We start from the raw sequence: 21,980 nt of genomic DNA, 5'->3' as shown, positions 1-21,980 counted from the left end.
TTTAAATACTCGTATGGCATGCAAAGCTATATGCATGAATAATTAATTATTCTCAACAATAGATAAATAAATAGGAGAAGTCATGCACTTGCTAAGTTGGGACAGCTAAGACATTCCTCACCAGATATATATACATCGAGTGAATACACTGAAGTGAGGTTGTGAGTTAACGAGCATTTCGCTCTCATTTAAGTATATGGCCGAAAGAGACAGCCTTCCAGGAAATGGAAAACGAATCCTCTCGTCCAAAACCGTGTGTCAGAAAGAGCGGAGATAAGCCACGAGATGGGGACGTCCGCAGGTGCCTATTGTGCTGAATAAGGCTAAGCTGATGAGGCCTAAGTGCTGTAGTGTGCGAGTGAGATAGACGAGAACCTACACCATAAGGAAACCCCGTAGGAGCTCTTTGTGCCCAGGGAGACGTAGCAGTGTTGAATAAGGCGGACCTAAGATCAGCCATAAAGGGAAACATCTATGAAAACTATTTAATTCTGTAGTAATTCAGGGAATTAAGCCACAGTAATTTTAATCTAGCATCTTTCTTAAATTTTCATTGTTATCCCAATAAAACTTTAGTACTGATCCTATCTATAATAGCTTAGGATTTACTACTAAAGTGAAATTAACAAGTTTTGTAACAAAGACCTGAATGCTAAAATCTGAACGCTTTGGTCGATCTTAACGATCGACATTTCATATAAAAAAGCATCATTAAAATAACAGATGTTGTAAATATCAACTCTCTGACTTTATTTGTTTAAAAGATGTAGTAAATTTAAGTTATCAGTATTTTCAATTAAGCATCAGATCAGCATTTCCCCCCCACATAAAACACATTGAACGATGATAGCATGACACCTTACCGAATCATAAGGCATAAGAACATTTATTGTAAAGTTTAATGCATAATAGTCACTTTTGTTCTTTATTTACTGATCAGAAAGCACATTGGTGCAAGGCTAATAGCCGTGACATTCAAAGTTAAGAAGGAAATTGTATTGGTTTTATGTAAAAGGATTTAACGTTTAATATGTAATGGATATTATTGTTACTTTATTTAGAACGTGAAAGTAGTCAAGCTTTGATTATTTAAATATGTTAAAATGTAAAATAATGCGGAATAAGCTGTAGCCAATCAGATGGACGGCTTCAGCGAAGGGAATTGCAGTAGTCAGTTGAGCGACAATGTTCGGCACGCGGGAGACGCGGCTGGAGACGGGCAGACGGACAGTGCTGGTGGAGACGCGAAAGCGGACAGCTCGGCTCGAGACACCAAAGTGGACAATTCTGGTCTAAACGCCAAAGGGTACAGTTCGGATTGAGGTGCGAAAGCGGACAGTCGGTCTTTAGGTAGCTAGGAAGTGAAACGACTTAGAAAATTTCGCGTTGTGAGGTATCGCGGGACTTACTCTCTGAACGGTGGCAGCCACACGCTGGTGTGAACTTTTAACTTTTCGCGTAGATAAAGAGATGGAGTATTGGACTTGTATTTCGCGATGAGATTGTGAATGACCGAACTCTGTTAAATGGATACGCGCTGGAGTGTTGCAGTAACTCTAAATACGACCACTTTCGCTATTAGTTTGCTTTCTGAGTAAACATTATTCTAACCAAATGGCAACTATGTGGGCTACATCATTTATGGGTCGTTAATTTAGGTCCCGATAATATTATGACTGTTATTATATGTTATATTAACCCTTTTTTTGTTTCATGCAATTTCACAAACTTGCCATCAGCCGGACAATTTAACCAAAGGGTCACAAATGTCTACTTTAGGGCTTGTAATGTGACACTTGCGGTTCAGCCCCTAGACGAGTTTGACCCAAGACATTTCGACGAAGAGGAACCGCATGTGAAATGTTGAAATGTGTGTGAAATCTTACGGGACTTAACTGCTAAGGTCATCAGTCACTAAGCTTACACACTACTTAACCTAAAGTATCCTAAGGACAAACACACACACACACACACACACACACACACACACACACACACACACACCATGCCCGAGGGAGGACTCGAACCTCCGCCGGGACCAGCCGCACAGTCCATGACTGCAGCGCCTTCGAGCACTCGGCTAATCCCGCGCGGCGAACCACATGTGAGCCCGAACATCTTTGGGATGTTAGCTCGCAAGGTGACAGAAGTCTGGGATCTTTTAGTGCGACCTAGTGCAGCAACTCGACGTGAGATTGACTGAAAAAGTGACTGGAAGTCACTTGCTGCCCCTATATCCGTCCAAAGTTGCGAAAGCGTTTACAGTGCAGGATTTTGTGCACGAAGTAACCTCTCAATTATGTCCCACAAATGTTCGATGGGACTCACGCCGAGCGATCTGGGTGGCTAAATAATTTGCTCTATTTGTCCAGAATGTTCATCAAACCAATAGCTAACAATTACGGGCCGGTGACATGGCGCATTGCCATCCATAAAAATTCCATCGTTGTTTGGAAACATGAAGTCCATAAATGCCTGCAAATGGTCTCCAAGTAGGGAACACAATTATTTCCAGTCAATGATCGGTTCAGTTAGACCAGAGGAACGAATCCATTCCATGTAAGCACAGTTCACCCCATTATGGAGCCAGTTTGCACAGTTTCAGTCCATGGCTTCGTATGGTCTCCACCACCCTTGAACCTTACCATCAGCTCTTACCAACTGAAATAAGGACTCATTTGACCAGGATACGGTTTTCCAGTAATCTGGGGTCCAACCGATATGGTCACGAGCCCAGAAGAGGCACTGCAGGCCATGTCGTGCTGTTAGCAAAGGCATTCGCGTCGGTTGTCTGCTGCCATAGCCCATTACAGTCAAATTTCGCCGCACTGTACTAATGGATACGTTCCTCGTACGTCCCGTATTTAGTTCTGTGGTTATGTTACGCAGTGTTGCTTGCCTGTTAGCACTGACAACTCTACGAAAACTCCGCTGTTCTCGGTCGCTAAGTGAAGGCCGTCAGTCACTGCCTTGTCCGTGGTGAGAGCTAATGCGTGAAATTTGCTATTCTCGGTACATCTTGACACTGCGGTTCTTGGAATATTGAATTTGGTATTGATAACCGAAATGGAATGTCCCTTGCTCCTTGCTCCAACTACCATTCCGCTTTCATAGTCTTTTAATTCCCGTCGTACGGACATAATCACGTCGGAAACCTTTTCACATGAGTCGCCTGAGTAAAAATGACAACTCTGCCAATCTACTTCCCTGTTATGCCTTGTGCACGATATACTACCACCATCTTTATATGTGTATATCGCTATCCCATGACTTTTATCACCTTAGTGTGTATCAAGCTGCAGTTGTAGCAGACGATGTTGTGAATTTTCTGACGTAGGCCTACACAAGTTTCTTTTAACGTTCACAGATGGCGAAATGTAACTCCGACTTTTTTTACTGGATCTATAAACTCTTTTCTTAGCACTGGGAAGAGGCTCGAAAGACGACTTGGACACGTTATTGGAGGAACTGTATCGTATAGTAAGAAGAAAATAGCGCCGGAAACCACCGTCCAGCCATCATCAGAAGAGTTGTAGTTCGTACAAACGCGTGTCTCAGTGTACCAAGTGTGAACACATTCTGTAATGGTATACATCTAAGGAGCCTATAGCCGATACAGCTTTTCTCCTTTTGTTACTTTGATTTATTCATTATATGTAGTAGTAAATGTAATTAAAAGTAAATATTACAAAATACCCTTATCTTAACATAAACTTTACAGTGAATCTTTACGTATATTCGCCGTAAGACAGCCCGTTTCGACAACTGAAACTGATCTATCGAGGGTTTGTGCCGATGACAAGGAGGAGACGATTGTTGACGTGTAAACAGTCCGCAAGTGATATCGAAGGGATCGCTGTGTCAAAAATCTACGAGTATCAATCACTGAATGCTGGTCCCTATTTTAACTGTCCAGATGTGGGAATCTTTCTACACGTCGGTCAGTGGGCCTGAAGATAGCGTAATGTAGCGCTGAAACTGATAGCTCAAAGAAAATAATAATAGAACATTTAGACAGCTGAAAGGTTTTTGGAATTTACATTCCAATTCGTAAATATTTCAGTGTTCCGTGTTTCAGATTTTGCACACTCTGGAACTGAAATCCAGCATCATCAAAGTCCGGTAGACAGCTGCGGCGTAAGGAGGGTCGTATCACTATCTGTAACAAATATTTAACTCGTGTGGAGACAATACTTTCAACGTATTGCACCTCATCGCCTACACACTGACACGAAATTCTCCTGCGAGGTGAGATGCATTCAACTCTGACACCTAGTGTGCACGTCTTTGGGCGTATTACGCGAGTTGCATGGGTTTGGACGCGTCGTTGCACTTCGAGTGAAGTGTTTTTGGTCAGAGGCATACTTGTTACTCAGCAACATTGGTGCTGCATACGCGGGGGGAACTATATCTAATTTCAGAGAATGATATTTATTTTATTTTCTTGATGCTCTGTTTGTATGCTTGAATAATGATACAGGACAAGTGCACGAGGTGTTTCTTGTTTTTGATGTGGACAGTAAATTTCATTCTTTTTAACTCAAAATATGACAGTGTAATTAATGAAAGTTGGTTAACGCAAAACATGGACTTTTGCTCCGAGAAGTACAGACGAAATTCAGCGTAAAGTGTTGTTTATCCGCAGTTGCTTTATAGCATGTATCAGTGCTGAAGATCCACATTTTAAACTTTTCTTATGACATTAATAATAATGTCCACACGCACCGTACCTGAGTAACGTGAACTCATTGTCATCTTTGAGAAACCTCTTTACGACCTGAAATCATTGACCCTGTTTAGACCGCTTCTACATAAGAAGCAAAAAACTCAGACGGAATTGCTGAAAGTAGCTATTTATAGTCAAGTACAATTTAAAATCACTTCCCTTCACTGAGCGAAATCCCATCAAGATGGAGAACTACCAGAGATTTGGAACGGGTGAAGAGGTATAAAGTAACAACCGATGAAATCATAGAAAGTTAATCTATGTACGGTATTAACAGTAATTTATCACTATACTGCTTAATGCTTTTCATGCTTATGCCAGCCAAATTTAACCGAGTAAATTACAAAGAAAGCTGCAATCACGAAGAAAACTTGAAAGCTACTGTGTCCTCAGTTATACTAAATATCTCCTATTTATATGCTACTAGTAGCTTAATATTATCTTAATCACAATGGTGTTTTTGAAAGAAAATATTTACCCACGTCTCTAGACATTGACAACTGTTTACAGTAAATTACTACTTGCACTGCAGCTTTGTAACATGAACACTGCCAGTTGCCAAGTTGTTGACTGAATATAGATAGTCAGATAATTTCTAGAAAGAGTGACTACTTCGATATGTTTTTAATTTCCTTTTGAATTGATAGGGACTTACAGTTACTTGGTTAATGTTAGACAGGACATTATTCAACGTTATTACAGGAAAATAGGTTGGACTACAAAGGGCAAGAGGAAGTTAAGATCTGAAAAGAAAACAATACAGAAAAAACGAAGGAGTATTTGAAAGCAGCGCAGTCTAAATCAAAATTAAATAAAGCCCCAGGACTACGAAATATAAGAATGGAACTTATAAAGTAAGGGGGAACTGTAGTGATAAGATATCTACAGAAACTTTTTGTGAGAATAGAGCTGAGACAAGATCCACCTATAGAGGGGAATTTGTCATACATCTCCTCCATATATACAAAAAAGGTGACAAGAGATTATCCATAGCTTATAGAGAGATAAGTGTTACCCCAAAAACACGTAGCCTATTTCCAGTATTTTGAGGAAGAAAATAGACAAGTATGTGTCGGCTTTAAGTGAAGAGACAAATGGTTTTAGGCGGGAACGATCATGTCGTGATAACATTCACTGTATTAAACAATTATTGGAAAAAATTTAGAAATAGAAATAAAACAATATACATGACCTTTGTGAACCTACAGAGAGCTTAAGACAATTTCTCTAGCTCAAAATAATGGAAAGCTATACATGAGTTAACTTGAGAGAAAAAAATTGACTAACCCGGTTGAAAAGTTACATAAGAACACAAATATAATGATAAAATGGAAATCAAGGTTATCACAAGTATTTTGGTTGAAAATAGTATAAAACAGTCTTGTGGAATGTCACCTATTCTGACATTTATTAGGAACAGGAGCTGGATGACTGGTACAGAAAATGCTGAGGCTTGGGAATAAAGACTGATGACAATACTATCCACCATCTTTTATTTGTTGGATCGCCAGGCAATGTCCTCTCATCATGAGAAAACTTAAAAAGGATTACAGCAAATGGCATTTAGGAATAAATCTGGACAAGACGGATTTAATTGTATGGGACAAGATTTGGTGAAAATTAAAACAGAGGAAGGATAAATAAAATTCTGTTGAAGCTACAAATATTGGGGAACAATAATAGTCAACTCCCGTACATTGACATGGATATTAGTTCCAGAACAGCAATGGGGAAAAGAACTACTGAAGTTTGCAGGGGAACATACGGAATAATAATACGTGGATTGACACTAAGAAAGGTAATTTCACAGATGCAACTGAGATGTGGCCTTGAACAAGGAAAGTTGTGAAAAAACAGAACTGTGGAAATTGACTACAGGAGAAAATGTCTGCAGTTAATGAGGCAAGATAAGATACGAGATGAGGAGTTATGAGAGCAACTAGCTGCATAGCAAAAACGTAAGAGAACAGAGCGCTTCACTGGTACGGGCGCGGGCACAGAATGCCCAACCATAGGTGTTTAAAGAAGCTTTTAAACTGAAAGCTGCCTGATAGAGGAAGGTGAGAAAGACCAGCGCTAACACTGGGGAAATACATACAGGAGGCAGTATTGCACAGAAATCAGGCACCGCTTGATTGGAATGAAAGAAGCCTGTGGAAATCTAAAACGGCTAACGGCCGGAAATGGCGAAGAAGTTCTCAGATGGGACATTGCTGAGCATCTTCCCTCCTGAGTCCAAAACTCCACCGTACACCTTAGACAACGAGGAAAAAATTCTACATGAAAATTAGTATTACGTCTTGTATTGTGATTTACCCCCCCATGAACCATGGACCTTGCCGTTGGTGGGGAGGCTTGCGTGCCTCAGCGATACATATAGCCGTACCGTAGGTGCAACCACAACGGAGGGGTATCTGTTGAGAGGCCAGACAAACACTTGGTTCCTGAAGAGGGGCAGCAGCCTTTTCAGTAGTTGCAGGGGCAACAGTCTGGATGATTGATTGATCTGGCCTTGTAACACTAACCAAAACGGCCTCGCTGTGCTGGTACTGCGAACGGTTGAAAGCAAGGGGAAACTACAGCCGTAATTTTTCCCAAGGGCATGCAGCTTTACTGTATGGTTAATGGTTAATGAGGATGGCGTCCTCTTGGGTAAAATATTCCGGAGGTAAAATAGTCCCCCATTCGGACTTCGGGCGGGGACTACTCAGGAGCCGGCTGCGGTGGTCTAGCGGTTCTAGGCGCGCAGTCCGGAACCGTGCGACTGCTACGGTCGCAGGTTCGAATCCTGCCTCGGGCATGGATGTGTGTGATATCATTAGGTTACTTAGGTTTAAGTAGTGCTAAGTTCTAGGGGACTGATGACCACAGATGTTAAGTCCCATAGTGCTCAGAGCCATTTGAACCATTTGACTACTCAGGAGAACGTCGTTATCGGGAGAAAGAAAACTGGCGTTCTACGGATCGGAGCGTGGAATGTCAGATCCCTTAATAGGGCAGGTAGGTTAGAAAATTTAAAAAGGGAAATGGATAGGTTAAAATTAGATATAGTGGGAATTAGTGAAGTTCGGTGGTAGGAGGAACAAGATTTTTGGTCAGGCGAATACAGGGTTATAAATACAAAGTCAAATAGGGGTAATGCAGGAGTAGGTTTAATAATGAATAAAAAAATAGGAATGCGGGTAAGCTACTACAAACATCATAGTGAACGCATTATTGTGGCCAAGATAGGCATGAAGCCCCCGCCTACTACAGTAGTACAAGTTTATATGCCAACTAGCTCTGCAGATGACGAAGAAATTGAAGAAATGTATGACGAAATAAAAGAAATTATTCAGATAGTGAAGGGAGACGAAAATTTAATAGTCATGGGTGACTGGAATTCGGCAGTAGAAAAAGGGAGAGAAGGAAACATAGTAGGTGAATATGGATTGGGGCTAAGAAATGAAAGAGGAAGCCGCCTGGTAGAATTTTGCACAAAGCACAAATTAATCACAGCTAACACTTGGTTCAAGAATCATAAAAGAAGGTTGTATACATGGAAGAAGCCTGGAGATACTGACAGATTTCAGATAGATTATATAATGGTAAGACAGAGATTTAGGAACCAGGTTTTAAATTGTAAGACATTTCCAGGGGCAGATGTGGACTCTGACCACAATCTATTGGTTATGAACTGTAGATTAAAACTGAAGAAACTGCAAAAAGGTGGGAATTTAAGGAGATGGGACCTGAATAAACTGAAAGAACCAGAGGTTGTACAGAGTTTCAGGGAGAGCGTAAGGGAACAAATGGCAGGAATGGGGGATAGAAATACAGTAGAAGAAGAATGGGTAGAATTGAGGGATGAAGTAGTGAAGGCAGCAGAGGATCAAGTAGGTAAAAAGATGAGGGCTAGTAGAAATCCTTGGGTAACAGAATAAATATTGAATTTAATTGATGAAAGGAGAAAATTTAAAAAAGCAGTAAATGAAGCAGGCAAAAAGGAACACAAACGTCTCAAAAATGAGATCGAAAGGAAGTGCAAAATGGCTAAACAGGGATGGCTAGAGGATAAATTTAAGGATGTGGAGGCTTATCTTAGGGGTAAATAGATATTGCCTACAGGAAAATAAAAGAGACCTTTGGAGAAAAGAGAACCACTTGTGTGAATATTAAGAGCTCAGATAGAAACCCAGTTCTAAGCAAAGAAGGGAAAGCAGAAAGGTGGTAGGAGTATATTGAGGGTCTATACAAGGGCGATGTGCATGAGGACAATATTACGGAAATGGAGGAGGATGTAGATGAAGATTAAATGGGAGATATGATACTGCGTGAAGAGTTTGACAGAGCACTGAAAGACGTGAGTCGAAACAAGGCCCCGGGAGTAGACAACATTCCATTAGAACTACTGACGGCCTTGTGAGAGCCAGTCCTGAGAAAACTCTTCCATCTTGTGAGCAAGATGTATGAGACAGGCGAAATACCCTCAGACTTCAAGAAGAATATAATAATTCCAATCCCAAAGAAAGAAGCTGTTGACAGGTGTGAAAATTACCGAACTATCAGTTTCATAAGTCACGGCTGCAAAATATTAACACGAATTCTTTACAGACGAATGGAAAAACTAGTAGAAGCCGACCTTGGGGAAGATCAGTTTGGATTCCGTAGAAATACTGGAACACGCGAGGCAATACTGACCTTACGACTTATCTTAGAAGAAAGATTAAGGAAAGGCAAACCTACGTTTCTAGCATTTGTAGACTTAGAGAAAGCTTTTGACAATGTTGACTGGAATACACTCTTTCAAGCTCTGAAGGTGGCAGGGGTAAAATACAGGGAGCGAAAGACTATTTACAATTTGTATGGAAACCAAATGGCGGTTATAAGAGTTGAGGGGCAGGAAAGGGAAGCAGTGGTTGGGAAGGGAGTGAGACAGGGTTGTAGCCTCTCCCCGATGTTATTCAATCTGTATATTGAGCAAGCAGTAAAGGAAACAAAAGAAAAATTCGGAGTAGGTATTAAAATGCATGGAGAAGAAATAAAAACTTTGAGGTTCGCCGATGACATTGTAATTCTGTCAGAGACAGCAAAGGACTTGGAAGAGCAGTTGAACGGAATGGACAGTGTCTTGAAAGGAGGATATAAGATGAACATCATTAAAAGCAAAACGAGGATAATGGAATGTAGTCGAATTTAGTCTGGTGATGCTGAGGGTATTAGATTAGGAAATGAGACACTTAAAGTAGTAAGGGAGTTTTGCTGTTTGGGGAGCAAAACAACTGATGATGGTCGAAGTAGAGAGGATATAAAATATAGACTGGCAATGGGAAGGAAAGCGTTTCTGAAGAAGAGAAATTTGTTAACATCGAGAATAGGTTTAAGTGTCAGGAAGTCGTTTCTGAAAGTATTTGTATGGAGTGTAGCCTTGTATGGAAATGAAACATGGACGGTAAATAATTTAGACAATAAGAGAATATAAGCTTTCGAAATGTGGTGCTACAGAAGAATGCTGAAGATTAGATGGGTAGATCACATAACTATTGAGGAGGTGTTGAATAGGATTGGGGAGAAGAGAAGTTGTGGCACAACTTGACTAGATGAAGGGATCGGTTAATAGGACATGTTCTGAGGCATCAAGGGATCACCAATTTACTATTGGAGGGCAGCGTAGAGGGTAAAAATCGTAGAGGGAGACCAAGAGATGAATTCACCAAGCAGATTCAGAAGGGTGTAGGTTGCAGTAGGTACTGGGAGATGAAGAAGCTTGCACAGGGTAGAGTAGCATGGAGAGCTGCATCAAAACCAGACTCAGGACTGAAGACCACAACAACAAAAACACTGTGATTTGTTGAATCACAATTCTTGTGAAAGTGATTTTTATTACAAGCAACAAAAACAGCTAAAGATGTGTATAAGGATTTTAAGATCCTCAAAAGTGGCTCCTGCAAGATGTTCAGTTATCTGAGGGCGGAGGAGCGGACAGAGGTTCAGGGCACTCTTTTGTCCTTGGGGTGGGAAACTGCCCCTAAAGGCGGAAAATCAGCAATGATGAACGGCATGAGGATGCAGAAGGTAATAGAAACCACTGCATTAAATACACACAACGTGTATCCACAAGAAACGTGGCCTGCAACTGAAAAAGTGTGATGATGATCTCTCCACTGGCAAAAGATTCCGGAATAGTCCCCTATTCGGATTTCCGGGAAGGGACTGACAAGGGGAAGGTTACCATGAGAAAAAGACTGAATAACCAACGAAAGGATAACTTTCTAGAAGTTGAGGCGTGGAATGTCAGATGCTTAAGCGTGGTAAGGAAGCAAGAAAATCTGAAGAGGGAAATACAAAGACTGAATCTAGATATAGTGGCGTTAATGAAGTGAAATGGAAAGGAGACAAGGATTTCTGGTCAGACGAGTACAGCGTAACATCAACAGCAGCAGTAAATTATATAACGGGAGTAGGATTCGTTCTGAATAGGAAGGTAGGGCAGAGAGTGTGTTATTGTGAACAGTTCAGTGACAGGATTGTTCTTATCAGAATATACAGCAAACCAATACCGACAACGATAGCTCAGGTATGCATGCCGACGTCACAAGCTGAAGATGAAGAGATAGGAAAGTATATGAGAATACTGAAAGACTAATACAGTACACAAAGGGAGAAGAAAATACTCATGGGGACTGAAATGCAGTTGTAGGGGAAGGAGTAGAAGAAATGATTACAGGAGAATACATGCTTGGGACAAGGAATGAGAAAGGAGAACGACAAATTGAGCTCTGAAATAAATTTCAGCTAGTAATAGCGAATACTCAGTTCAAGAATCACAAAAGGAGGAGGTATGTTTGGAAAAGACCAGGTGATACAGGAAGAGTTGAGTGACACTTCATCATGGTCACACAGAGATTCCGAAAACCGATACTGTATTGTTAGGCGTACCTAGGAGCAGATATAGATTCAGATCACAATGTAGTAGTGATGAAGAGTAGGCCGAAGTTCAAGAGATTAGTCGGGAAGAATCAATACGCAAAGAAGTGGGATACAGAAGTACTAAGGTATGAAGAGACACACTCGAAGTTCCCTAAGGCGACAGATGCAGCAATCAGGAATTGCTCAGTAGCCAGTTAAAGTTAAAGAGGAATGAACATCTCTGAAAAGGGCAATCACAGAACTTGAATTGAGAAACGTAGGTGCAAAGAAGGTAACTGCCAAGAACCATGGGTAACAGAAGAAATACTTCAGTTGATCGATGAAAAAGGAAGTACAAAAATTTTCAGGGTAATTCAATAATACAGAAATACAAGTCACTGAGAAATGAAATAAATAGGAAGTGCAAGGAAGTTAAGACGAAGTGGCTGCATGAAAAATGTGAAGAAATCGAAAAAGAAACGACTGTCGGAAGGACTGGCTCAGCATACAGGAAAGCCAAAACAACCTTCGGTGACATTAAATGTAAGGGGGTAATATTAAGAGTGCAATGGGAATTCCACTGTTAAATGCAGAGAAGAGAATGGATTGGAAGAAAGAGTACATTGTAGATCTCTTTGAGGGGGAAGATTTGCTTGATGTGATAGAAGAAAAAACTTGAGTGGATCTAGAAGAGATAGCGGATACAGTGTTAGATTCAGAATTTAAAAGAGCTTTAGAGGACTTCAGATCAAATAAGGATGAAGGGATGTATAACATTCCATCAGAACTTTTAAAATCATTGAGGGAAGTGACAACAAAATGACTATCCACGTTGGTATGTAGATTCTATGAGTCTGGTGACATACCGTCAGACTTTCGGAAAAATATCGTCCACACAATTCCGAAGACTGCAAGAGCTGACAGGTGCGAGAATTATCGCACGATCAGCTTAACAGCTCATGCATCCTGGTTGCTGATAAGAAAAATGTACAAAAGAATGGAAAAGAAAATTGAGGATGTGTTAGATGGCGATCAGTTAAGTTCTAGGAAAGGAAAAGGCACCAGAGAGGCAATTCCGACGTTGCAGGTGATAATGGAAGCAAGACTAAAGAAAAATCTAGACACGTTCATAGGATCCGTCGGCCGGGAAAAAGCGTTCGACAGTGTAAAATGGTGTAAGCTGTTCGAAATTCGAGATAAATAGGGGTAAGCTGTAGGGAGAGACGGGTAATATACCGTATGCACAAGGGCCATGACGGAATAATAAGAGCGGACGACTAAGAACGAAATGTTCGGATTAAAAAAGGGTCTAAGACAGTGATGCAGTCTTTCGCCCCTACTCTTCAATCTGTACATGGAAGAAGCAATGATGGAAGTAAAAGAAACATTGGGGATTATAATTAAAATTCAGGATAAAAGGATATCAATTATACGATTCGCTGATGACATTGCTATCCTGAGTGAAAGTGAAGAGGAATTACATGATCTGCTGAATGGAATGAACAGTCTGATGTGTACAGAATACGAACGGCTAAATCGAAGAAAGACGAAAGTAAAGAGAGGTAGCAATAATGAGAACAGCGGCATTAACATCAGAATTGATGGCCACAAAGTAGATGAAATTAAGGATTCTACTGCCTAGGCAGCAAAATAACCAATTACGGACGGAGCAAGGAGGACATCAAAAGCAGACTAGCACTGGCAAAAAGGGCATTCCTTGCCAACGGTCTACTAGTATCAAATATAGGCCTTAATTTGAGGGAGAAATTTCTGAGAATGTACGTTTGGAGCACAGCATTGTATGGTAGGGAAACATCGACTGTGGGAAAGCCGAAACAGAAGAGAATCGAAGCATTTGACATGTGATGCTAGAGACAAATGTCGAAAATTGGGTGGACTGATAAAGTAAGTATTGAAAATACTGCGTAGAATCGGAGAGGAAAGAAATGTGTGGATAAAACTGACAAGGAGATGGAACAGGATGATAGGACATCTGTTCAGACACCGGGGAATGACTTCCGCGGTCCTAGAAGGAGCTATAGAGTGCGGAAACTGAAGAGGAAGACAGACATTGGAAAACATCCAGCAAATTATTGACGACGTAGGTTATAAGTGCTACTCTGCGATGAAGGAGTTGGCACAGGAGAGAAATTCGTGGCGGACCGCGTCAAACCAACCAGAAGACTGAGGACACAAAAAAAGTATTTCAATTGAGAGGTTTTGCTTTGCTTTCTCTCCTGTACGAACGCCAAACTGAGAGACAATTAAGAAGTACCGCACAGTCAAACAAATCAGTGTTCTATGATAGGCCACTTCTGACACAGGAAGGAGAACGGCCGGCGCCTGTGGCCGAACGGTTCTTGGCGCTTCAGTCTGGAACCGTGCGACCGCTACGGTCGCAGGTTCGACTCCTGCCTCGGTCATGGATGTGTGTGACGTCATTAGGTTAGTTAGGTTTTAAGTAGTTTTAAGTTCTAGGGACTGATGACCTCAAATGTCAAGTCCCATAGTGCTCAGAGCAATTTCAACCACTTTTTAAGGAGAACGAAATATCAAAAGAACGAAAACGGACTGCTTTACACAGTTTATAGTAGTCACGAAGATTGTAAAATCGGTTAAATTGAATATTATAAGAGTAGTTTTCGCGATTGCGCAGCAGTGAACCAGAATACAATTCTTTTGCAGAGCTTTGAGAGCAACCACATAAACACGAAAGACAAAAGAAAACGTATAACTCGTTCTTCCAAGTAATAAGTATTAGAGATACTCATTAGTGCAATAGCCAGTAAAGAACACGAAGGAGCACTTCCACAGAAGAATTAAAGTTCACACAGAAGAAGCTGGGGCTTTTATGTTCGCCGACTTCGTAAAGCAGTTGTGCGTAACTAATAATTTTTAAGAAGAGATTATAAAATGTGCATCAATTATAATAATCCAAGGGTAAAGGAATCTCGTCGAATTAAGTAATGCGATCCTAAAGGAAATGAGTCACTAAAAGTAGAAGATGTGTTTTGCTGTTTGAGGAAAAAATAACTGATGATGGCCGACGTAGAGATAGTATAAAATGTAGTTATAATGGCAAGAAGAACATTTTTAAAATGAAATTTGTTAAGACTGAATATACAGGGTGGTCCGTTGATAGTGACCGGGCCAAATTTCTCACGAAATAAGCATCAAACGAAAAAACTACAAAGAACGTAACTCGTCTGGCTTGAAGGGGTAAACCAGATGGTGCTATGGTTGGCCCGAAAGATGGCGCTGCCATAGGTCTAACGAATATCAACTGTGTTTTTTAAATAGGAATTCCCATTTTATTACATATTCGTGTAGTACGTAAAGAAATATGAATGTTTTAGTTGGACCACTTTTTTCGCTTTGTGACAGATGACGCAACAATAGTCACGAAGTATATGTACGTGGTATCACGTAACATTCCGCCAGTGCGGACGGTATTTGCTTCGTGATACATTACCCGTGTTAAAATGGACCGTTTACCAGTTGCGGAAAAGATCGATATCGTGTTTATGTATGGCTATTGTGATCAAAATGCCCAACGGGCGTGTGCTATGTATGCTGTTTGGTGTTCTGGACGAGATCAAGTCGTGTCCGGACCGTTCGCCGCATAGTTACGTTATTTAGGGAAACAGGAAGTGTTCAGCCACATGTGAAACGGCAACCACGACCTGCAACAAATGATGATGCCCAAGTAGGTGTTTTAGCTGCTGTCGCGGCTAATCCGCACATCAGTAGCAGACAAATTGCACGAGAATCGGTTATCTCTGGAACGTCTTTGTTGAGAATGCTACATCAACATCGATTGCACCCGTACCATATTTCTATGCACCAGGAACTGCATGGCGACGACTTTGAACGTCTTGTACAGTTCAGCCACTGGGTACAAGACAAATTACGGGGCGATGACAGATTTTTTGCACGCGTTCTATTTAGCGACGAGGCGTCATTCACCAACAGCGGTAACGTAAACCGACATAATATGCACCATTGGGCAACGGAAAACCCACGATGGCTACGACAAGTGGAACATCAGCGACCTTGGTGGGTTAGTGTATGGTACGGCATTGTGGGAGGAAGGATAATTGGCCCCCATTTTATCGATGGCAATCTAAATGGTGCAATGTATGCTGATTTCAACGTAATGTTCTACCGATGTTACTACAAGGTGTTTCACTGCATGACAGAATGGCGATGTACTTCCAACATGATGGATGTCCGGCACATAGCTCGCGTGCGGTTGAAGCGGTATTGAATAGCACATTTCATGAGAGGTGGATTGGTCGTCGTAGCACCATACCATGGCCCACGTGTTCACCGGATCTGACGTTCCGGTATTACTTTCTGTGGGGAAAGTTGAAGGATATTTGCTACCGTGATCCACCGACAACGCCTGACAACATGCGTCAGCGCATTTTCAATGCATGTGCGAACATTACGGAAGGCGAAATACTCGCTGTTGAGAGGAATGTCGTTACACGTATTGCCAATTGCATTGAGGTTGACGGACATCATTTTGAGCACTTATTGCATTAATGTGGTATTTACAGGTAATCACGCTGAAACAGCATACGTTCTCAGAAGTGACAAGTTCACTTAGGTACATGTATCACATTGGAACAACCGAAATAAAATGTTCAAATGTACCTACGTTCTGTATTTTAATTTAAAAAACCAACCTGTTACCAACTGTTCGTCTAAAATTGTGAGCAATATGTTTGTGACTATTACAGCGCCATCTGTCACAAAGCTAAAAAAGTGGTCCAACTAAAACGTTCATATTTCTTTACGTACTACGAGGATATGTAATAAAAAATGATGGTTTAAAAAAAAAACGCAGTTGATATCCGTTTGACCTACGGCAGCGCCATCTAGCGGGCCAACCATAGCGCCATCTGGTTTCCCCCTTAAAGCTAGGCAGGTTTCCTTCTTTGTAGTTTTTTCGTTTGACGCTTATTTCATGAGATATTTGGCCCGGTCACGATCAATGAACCACCCTGTACACTACCTGATCAAGGGTATCCGGACACACATTAGTGGCCATTAATACGGAGTGTCTACCCTTCGACTTTACGACGGCTTGACCCTGACGGGGAGACTTCCAATGAGTTGTCTGAATGTCTGCGGACGAATGGCAGCCCATTCTCCCGTAATATCCGAAACCAGGAAGTGTAGTGATGTTGGACGCTGGGATCTGGAGCCATGTCGACGTTCTAACTCATTGCAAAGGTGTTCCATTTGGTTGATGTCGGAACTCTGGGGAGGCCAGTCCAATTTCTGTAATGTTATTGTCCACACCCATGGCTCAGAGATTCTGTTTTATTACATGTTGCATTGTCAGGCTGATACATGCAATCTTTGTCTCCGGGCTGCTCGTCAACGGTATGGTGTACACAGTGCAGTAGAAATTCCTGCGCATTTAGCGCCGAGTTATGCGCAATAAGGTAACTGCATCCTGTCCACGAAAAGCAGCCCCATACCTTAACACCACTCCTGTTTGCTTCACAGTTAGCACTACACATGACGTGAGGCAACCTTGAAAGTTGGGCGTTCATATCTTTTTTCTGGAAAGTTGGCTATTTATTCTACTGTTGCGTGCATGCAAGTGGTAAGAGCGAACAATTGTTGACAGAAGCCAGTTACTGACTGGCGCGAAGAGAAAACGCGCGTCTGGAGAGATCGAAGTCCGCCCTGACGGTGCCAGTGGCGCCAGAAGAGGTTTTTGTATTAATATAGAATTTTCGGTAATTTGCCTTTTTGCTGCGCATAATTGTTACTTGGCTTGCGCGCTGAAGGAATTTTGTCAGGTTTGTGTATGCATACACTGAAAGTAATATTCGTATCTTTGTTGTGACCCACATTGTGGAATAATTAAAGTTTTTGCTAATCAAACTGCCCAAGGAAAAGAGAGGTCTGAGCAAAGTTTGCCAGTGTGTGAATCGTCATTTTTCTGAATATAGTAAATCAAAAGTTTCTATTGGTTCCTTTCATTTTTTACACCACTTAAGGCTTGTTGACGAAACCCGACCTGGTCATTTAATTTCTATAAAAAAGAAAAAGAGGTGTAGTTGCGTCGGTAGTTGTGACCATGCATTGCTCTCTGCATAGATCACTGTATTTCTTCTGAATTATTTTAACAAATTGTTTGAATACTGACACGTCGGAATAAGGGTTTTCATAAGACAAGTTGTATGGCTACATTTCAGATTTTATGATAACGATAACAAAGCAACAAAGTTTCACTAGATAGCCTACCAATTTTTAGAGAAAAAGTATAGATAAAGATAATATTGTCAGAGACAGAGCTTTACAAATTTCCGTACGGTTGTTGCTATAATAATAATTTTTGGTGATAAAACTTTCATCAGGCTAATATTAAAGTGTTTTGATAATAGAACTTTCGGCGTTCACCAGCATTTGCCATACCCAAACCTTTCCAATGGATGACCACAGGGTGTAGCGCAATTCACCATTCCAAAGCACGCGTTTCTGATCTTCCACTTCACACCACCTCAAGCGTCACTTAGCACTGACTGCAGAAATATGTGTCTTATTAGGGTCTGTACGACCATTGTACACGTTTCCATTTCACTCCTTGAGCACGGTCGTTGTGATAGTCGGACTGCTGGTGGCATTTTGGAATTCACGAGACATTTCTTCCTTCGATTTCACGCAATTTTTTAGTTATCTTCCGCAATACTCGGCGGTGCCTGTCGGTACGTACGTTATTTCTGAGTGTGTTTGGCTGTGGCTGTTCCTTCGCGTTTCCACTTCTCATTCACATCACAGTGGATTTGGAAAGCTTTAGAAGGATGGAAACATCCCCAATGGACTGGTTATTAGGTGACGTTCGATGACAAATTCGAAGTCACTGAGCTTTCCTGACCGACCCATTCTGCTGTTATTGCCTGTGTACTGACGATAACCCACTCCTCGTTTTATAATGTGGGGAGAGTCTGTCTCTCGCGACGTCTAGTGGTCAGTCCCGTACTAGATAGTGATGGCTCAAATGGCTGTGAGCACTATGGGACTTAACTTTTGAGGTCATTAGTCCCCTAGGACTTAGAACTACTTAAACCTAACTAACCTAAGGACACCACACACATCCATGCCCGAGGCAGGATTCGAACCTGCGACCGTAGCGGTCGCGCAATTCCAGACTGTTGCGCCTAGAACCGCTCGGCCACTCCGGCCAGCTAGATAGTGATATCCGGCTACTTTGATCAGACGGTGCATGTTTAAATGTTGGAAGTCTTTTCTCAAGGCGTTTTTTCTGGAGTGTCGTCTTCTACGGAGGGGAAACGTGGATGGTAAATAATTCAGAGAATAAGACAATGGCTTTTGAAGTGTGGTGATGCAGAAGAATATTGAAGATTAGATGGATAGACCGATTAACTTATAAGGAAATACTGAACAGGGGTAAAACGCAGTTTGACTACAAGAAAGGGTCGGTTTATAGGACACTTACTCAAGCACCAAGGAAGCTTCAGTTTAATGCTAATGGGAAGTGTGGAGGACAAAAATTGTAGAGTGAGACGAAGACTAGCATAAGCAGACCGAAATGGATGTAGACTGCAGTAGCCGTGCAGAGATGAAGCAACTTGCATAGAGAGACTTGGGAGCTGCATCATACCAGTCTTTGGAATGAAGAGTACAGCAACATCAAAGCTTAAAACAATGGAACCTCGGGGATTATAAACGTTTAGTAAAAACTAGGATTTACGGAACTGTCACAGCTGGTAAGTCTCCATCTCAGTTTCAAACCAGACATGTAAACTTAAAACGCTGTGCGTCAGATGCAGTTGTTTACATGTATCACTAAAATTACCTGTAAATCCACACTTCATATGTGAACAAAATTTAGCTTTTTACACACAGTTTACATGCCCTATGAACTCATTAGTTCAACATTAAACCAGTTCACAAAGACCGTGTAACTTGAAGTAAAGAAACTGTTGCCCCAGGCATCCATCGGATACTTTACGTTCTTTTTCATCATTTATCTACAGTAAACTCTAACACACCAATTATCTACAGCCTATTCTGCACTATACTTGCTGCAGCAAACTTCCTAATGTCTTAAGCAACTTACGCTGACGTTTGATGAAGTAAAAATCCGTACACTAAATTTCATTATCCATACATATTAACGTTTAACTATAATTCAAGCAAGACATTAGTACATTTGGAAACGAAGGCACATCGAGTCGTAAACAAATCTTACAGCCGTACAGGACGTGAAGAGCATGCAAGTGAGACTTAGTAAACACGGAGTCATTGACAAACACCGACACGGATCTCTTTTGCGCACTACCATAAGCAGCGCAGAGTGTGATGTTACTAGCACGGCCAGGCTTAACAAACACCGTTATCATGACGTATAGCAAAGTTCCATAAGTCTCTCTGCCTTCTTCTGCCTCTTTCTAAAAATAATATCATCAAACAGGCAGACCCGGATAACACGACGTAACTGGTTCTCCACTTACGACACTGTTATATCTTTGCGATCTACCTGCTGCAAGATGTTGGAACAAATCCTAGACTTAAATTTAGCAAGGTGTGCAGAACAGAATGACCTACTTCGTGCCAACCAATATGGATTTCAAAAATACCGTTCTTGCGAAACACAACTATCATTTTTGTCGCGCTAAATTGTGAAAACCGTGGATCGAGGCAGATATATGATGTACATCTTGACTCCAGAAAAGCATTAGACTCAGCACCAGATCAAAGTGTATTAACGAAGTTACGATCGTGTCGGGTGACCGGACTGAGGGTTTCATGGTAGAGAGCAGGCAGCATGTTATCTTGGATGGAAACTTATCGACAGATGTAGGAGCAACTTCAGGTGTGCCCCAACGAAGTGTTCTGGGGCTCTTGGGACCTCGCAGGTAGTATTAACAATAACCTCGGTTTTATCAGATGATGCAATTATCTAGAAAGAAGTACTGTCTGAGAAAGTTAAAAATATTTAGTCAGATCTTAATAACATTGGAATCTTGCTTTAAATGTATAGAAATGTAAATTTTTCAGTTTAAAAAACACAAAGCTATGACTACACGTTTCAGTTATTTGAAGGGTGTCAGCCCTAAAAAAATTTGGCTTTGCTATGCTGCTAGAGCGAACATTTAGTGCGTTACCTCTACTTGAAGCTACACTCCAGTCATCGTAGCCTTTAGTTCTAAGTAACTAGTAAACGCGTCTGCAATTCAATGAGAGGGCCTATTAATAAACAGAGATGCAAATGGTTAACTATGAAGGGGAGGAGTACACTCGACAGCATACAAATTTTGACAACTGGCATTCAACTCATCTTCATGAATAAATGTCTCTTGTTTCGATATTCTGTGACGGGTCTTACGACAATGCCGAACTGGGTGGAAAAATTTTTTCAAGCAGATTACCTTTGAAACTAATCTGCAGGATTAAATCTTTGCTGTCAGAAGGAAGAATCTATGTTAAGTACGAAAGAAGTGCCATCCACCCTCAGACAGTTGACAATTGTCTCTCTCCGGGACCCATATCGCGCCGCCCCTGTATATAGTGTACATACAAGACCTTGAAAAATTCTTGCTTCAAAGGGTATCTAAGGATTCACTGATGGTCTTTGACTAGCCTGTATTCAGAAGCTTATTCTGTAGAAATAGCAGATGAAATTATGGATCATCTAGTATAAAAAATCTGAATGTGACTGAAAGTGACTGGCCAGGATACAATACCAGAAAAATCATTGGTAGTTATTTTCACGCGAAGGAGAATTTCACTTTACCGGATAATATGAGTATTGACGAAATAAATATGCCATTCAGGAGCCAGCCTACGTTTCTAGGCATGAGAATTTATTCCAGATTAACGTGGAAACCTCACATAAATGATGTTTGTTCTGAGATAGAAACAAAGATGAATGCACTGAGATGCGTGGCCGGGACATGGTTGGGAACTCATCCGAAAACTCTGGTCAACTCAAACTGGTTTTTTGTGAGATCAGTCTTTGGTTATGGATGCATGATAATGGAGCAAGAAATTCGGTATCCGAGCAATAGTTCAGTATTGCTTTATTCGAATAGGCACTGAAGCCATGCTATCCACACCTACGAATGTTCTTATCGACGCAAGGAAATAAGAACTGAGAATCAAAAGTGAAAAACTTGCGAATAAGTTCGTGTTGAAGCGAATCTCATAGACAGAACAGCCTTTCATCAACGGATTAATTAAATAACAGTAGATGCTGAAAATGTAACTATTTCACTGGAAGTAGAAGAAAGCATATGGTTATGAAATGTCTTGAATTGTGGATCTTGTAGGAAAATAAAATAGAGAAATACAAGATCTTACCAGAATTCTTCGTCCAAGT

At 41.2% G+C, this 21,980-nt stretch overlaps 1 protein-coding gene across 1 annotated transcript in view; it reads right to left on the bottom strand.

Annotated features, from left to right (window-relative positions):
• LOC126482139 (synaptic vesicle glycoprotein 2C-like) overlaps window positions 1-21,980 on the bottom strand; it is a 173,853-nt gene that overhangs the window by 138,294 nt on the left and 13,579 nt on the right. The gene's annotated exons all lie outside the window — the stretch shown is intronic.

The sequence above is a fragment of the Schistocerca serialis genome, chromosome 5 (genome assembly GCF_023864345.2).
Source record: "Schistocerca serialis cubense isolate TAMUIC-IGC-003099 chromosome 5, iqSchSeri2.2, whole genome shotgun sequence".
Taxonomy (NCBI): Eukaryota; Metazoa; Arthropoda; class Insecta; order Orthoptera; family Acrididae; genus Schistocerca; species Schistocerca serialis.
This window is presented reverse-complemented; position numbering and strand designations above follow the sequence as displayed.